Consider the following 4,460-nt stretch of genomic DNA (forward strand, 5'->3'; position numbering starts at 1 on the left):
TTGCTATGTAAACCAAACTTATTTTACATTTACGAATAAAAGGTAAATGCGATTCGCAAGCAAGTGTCCGTTCATAATCCAGGGCTGTAAAGGAAGCGAAAGACTCGCGCCTCTTGAAGAAAGGAAGACTATAAGTCACGAAAATCAGGTCCATAGAATTAATGGAATTGTATTTAATAAAGTCCAGAAATTAGTTCGTAAACAGAACTTTTTTTCAATCGCAAAAGTTCATTCAAACGAAAATGGAAATATTTAGAAAACAACATATCACTAAATTAGTTTAATCAGATATTATATGAGATAAGACACAACAATCCACTTCATTTATAAATAATATTAATTAGATATGGCATTAATACGAACAACGTATCATTAGCAGAAAATGTATTCCATTTGACATCATATACCTAAACTGATTTACTTGAATTAATCAAAACAAGAATTTATTCTATTTGTACAATTACATTGGTATCTTCAAAGTCCAATAATATTTCAGAGATGGATAAACTGCTAGACTCTTCACTGTCCGAGCAGCGTCCACAATAATTAAGCAATGTCTTCTTCTTCTTACGTAAAAGTGAATGGATCTCGCGAAGTCAACCACAATGCTTCATACCAATAACGAATCAGTCACGTCGATCACTGAAACACGGAGAGATGGTGAATGAGAGGAGGGAACAACGTTAGTTTTAAGAAAAGGGCCATTTCATGATTTCATACATTTTTATGTTTTGCGAAACCAGAAACGAACGCAAAGTGTCGCCCATTAAAGGCAGTTGAATATTGCATTCAGCTATCGTATAAATAATAAAATAATTGCTGAAAATAATTGGTTAAAAAACATACACTTACATTATGAACTAAAATCCAGTAGCACACAAAGCGTGGAATTAAGAATCAAGTAGTTTTACCGGCTGACGCAGCATTTGCACCAAACAAAAGGTGCGCACGATTCCTTCGTCTCCTCTCTCTCGGTGACAAGACAGAACTCCCGGCAGAATCCCGTGCATGGGAACAGATATACTGAGGATAGGAATGAGAGAAGAGGGTCGTCTTCGGTATCTTGCAACAATAAATACACGAACGAATCGTCGTACATCATAAAATACAAGCAAATCGTTGGCACTTCAATGATAGCAAACAGCTGTTTTCAGAATTGTACCAACGAGTATCTCAATTACTACTCCAAGATATTCAGACAACACATAACTAAACGCATCTTGCAGTATCTTGGAGCACATACTACAATATGTCAATGAATACCTGTAAAATTAAGTGCAGGTATCTATGAACATAAAGCATAACACAGCAAATCGATTTTGGCTCTTTGAATAATAAGGTATGTAGTACTACGGGTTTTTCACAGTTATGATGCAAAGGAATGTTCTTCATTTTCATTAGTAACAAAAAAAGTACCTTTATGATTAAAAACATAGACACAGCAAATGATTTTGGCTCTTTGAATAATAAGGTATGTAGTACTACGGGCTTTTCACAGTTATGATGCAAAGGAATGTTATTCATTTTCATTAGTAACAAAAAAAGTACCTTTATGATTAATTCTACCAAGGTTTCTTCAAGGCCAGACAACAGTAAACAAAGACCGATGGACCTTACCAAACGGTGTCGTGGTGGTATAAGAAGAGCTAATAGGATCGTCGGTGGGTTGGAATTCACTCGTGGTCTGTGTGCCCAAAGTCGTGGTTATCAATTCACCAGAATGTTCGCCACTCGAATTCTCGTCACTCTTGCTTTCGTCACTATCTTTGCTTTCATCACTGTCTTTCTTTCCTTTGTCCTCCTTGCTGCCTTTGTCCTCCTTGCTGCCTTTGTCCTTGTGATTATTCGGCTTGACTTTCTCTTTGTCCTTCCTCTCCTCGGCTACTTCCCGGAGCCTATAGATCTCCGGGTGTTGCCTGACAACGACGTTGGGACATTTGATCGGACCCTTGGAGGAGAGAGATGGGAAAATGTGATTCGATAAGAATGAAGCAGCATAGTTAAATATCGCTAGCATCGTCACCATCGCCTCCAGCGTCCCCGCTCTTTCATTTCAGCAAACTTTCGCTCATTTCCAACTTTTCTTGCGTTCTTTCAAGACGCCCAGAACGCCCTGGAATCGCACGTCTTACCGAAAGCTATCGCTTACGTAAGAATGTTTATGGGTATACATTTGTTAATAATTCTTAGGAACTGGTCTGTACTTGAATACCAGAACTCAAATTGATTCAGATTCGATACTCTTGAAAAATGGTGACTACTTATGAATTCATTCCTGTGATTTTTACAACTTGAAATAATGATTACCATTCATGTTAAGAAATTCAGTCTCGTGACAACAAATTATGTTAAAAAATATCCACAATTATATATAAAAAATATATTGCTATGTAAAAATAGAACAAAAACTTTCGAACACCTGAACGGTGTTCCTCATCAGTGTAACGTTGAAATGTACATCATCGAAGTGCTGGTTCGTGTGTTAATACTTAACACACGAACCAGCGCTTCGATGATCGGCTGTTATTTTCTCGCCCCGCCCACCTTTTCAGATGCTCTCCGGGAGGAAACTATCCACTCGATTACATTTTAACGTTACACTGATGAGGAACAAGGTCCAGGTGTTCGAAAGACTTTTGTTTTATTTTTACACAGAAACATATTTTTGATATATAATTATGGATATTTTTTAACAATTGCCATTCATGTTAACATTATTCTTAGAATATAAAGAACACATTAATATCACTCTAGTATCGTTAACGTTATTATCTGTGCTGTTGGAAACTTACCATAGAAGGTGTAATCTTTCCAAAAATCTGAATAGTAGTTTATATCTAAGTATACTCTGTTTTTTTCCATCTGTCCAGCCACCTGTGGTGTTTGCGCATGGTAACACTGCGTCCCGGGCTTTAAATAGTTACATTCAGCTTACATTCAACAATAATAACAATATCCTATTTCGAATATTAACGGTTAATTCGCATACAGTAAATTATGAAAACACTTTTCAGTTGCAAATGTACACCCAGATATCCTTTTATTTACCTAAAACTTACACATAGCGTAACTATCTAAAGCCCGGGACGCAGTGTTACCATACAAAAACACCACAGGCGGATGGACAGATGGAAAAAAAAACAGAGTATAGTTGTTAACTTTTAATGGAAAAAATATGACAATACGAAGCAAAACGGATGCTGATTCATTTCAACCTCAGCGACCACTTTAGTTTTCTTTAGCTAAATTTCTTATTTTTTCTCGGTAAAAGGAATGAACAAAATACTGATGAAATGATTACATTGACCGTGGTTACGAAGATTTTCATCAACCATCTAGGTAAAGAGAGCAAATGAAAAGGATGAAAGCAAACGTCCCGATAAAAAACAGACGTACAAGAGTTGTAATGGCGATGATAGGGTCTAACGAAACTTACCTCTTGCCTGAGATGCGATCTGGCAACTGTTGTGGCAACAATGGCAGCCATCACTATGCCCAGGAACATCCATTTGTAATGCATCTCTATGTGGAGTTCGACAGGAAGCTTTCCGTTCTGAAAAGCGCGCGAAAAATATTTTCGTTTCATTTGTTGTATTCCTTTCAATGTTGGCGAGGAGCTAAGAAAACATTTAGAGATAATCGTGTCTTCATAATATGCGTAAGAATAAACAAAATGATAAGATTATGGATTTATGCAGAGCAAAATCTGGCATTAATATGCCAAGACAGAAACCTGATATGTCTTAGACTATGCTGCTACTCGATAGCGTGCCAAGTAATGTCTCCACTTGCAGTTCGTGTAACTTACGTGCTTTTCTTGCAATTCGTGCTCACGTGCAAGGCTTTGGAACTTGTTAGTAAGCAGAGCGGCGTGTCGTGCAATCGAGCAGCCTTACTCGACGTAAATCAATGGTTTTTGGGTGCCTTTACTCTTAAATACCAGTCGAGTGAGGCTTCCGTGTTTTTTTTTTTTTTTTTTTTTAAACTGCCATGTCTCATGAATATTTTGCCGGATATTTTTCCTTGTGTCCATGTTCTAAACGATATTCAGAGAGAATTCTTTTCAACTTTTGGCCTACTTTCATTTAATTAATAATCTTCTAGGAGATTACACGACAGTGCCAATTAATATGGAAATCAGAATTCCAAGACTTAAAAAGCCACGCCAAGCGATTAGACGGAATTAGAACGATAATTAATCATTGCTCTTTTTTATAATCATTCAGGTCATCAAGCTCCAAGTACATGCATGAAATAATTACCGTCCTATTCGTAATGACCATCAGGCCACAAAAAGTTAATTAATATGATCAAGCATTGATTTAATACTATCTACAAGTGACAAAGTTAGGCACAAATGCTGGATGAAGGAATGACGGCTCAAGGGAGTTTTAGTGCTCATGGCGTGGACACAATTCGGTCGTCTGAACGGGATCGAATTTTATCAGTTTTCTTTGTCC

General features: G+C 37.1%; 1 long non-coding RNA gene across 1 annotated transcript; it reads right to left on the reverse strand.

The window, feature by feature from the left end:
* Window positions 1-267: 267 nt before the first annotated feature.
* On the reverse strand, window positions 268-3,908 carry LOC135196843 (uncharacterized). The gene is made up of 5 exons (XR_010310487.1): window positions 3,809-3,908; window positions 3,437-3,553; window positions 1,618-1,948; window positions 853-1,023; window positions 268-642 (listed from the first exon to the last, which is right to left on the reverse strand). It is a non-coding gene; the product is annotated as an uncharacterized LOC135196843 (long non-coding RNA).
* Between the last annotated feature and the right edge of the window lie 552 nt (window positions 3,909-4,460).

Source organism: Macrobrachium nipponense, chromosome 18, assembly GCF_015104395.2.
Source record: "Macrobrachium nipponense isolate FS-2020 chromosome 18, ASM1510439v2, whole genome shotgun sequence".
Taxonomy (NCBI): Eukaryota; Metazoa; Arthropoda; class Malacostraca; order Decapoda; family Palaemonidae; genus Macrobrachium; species Macrobrachium nipponense.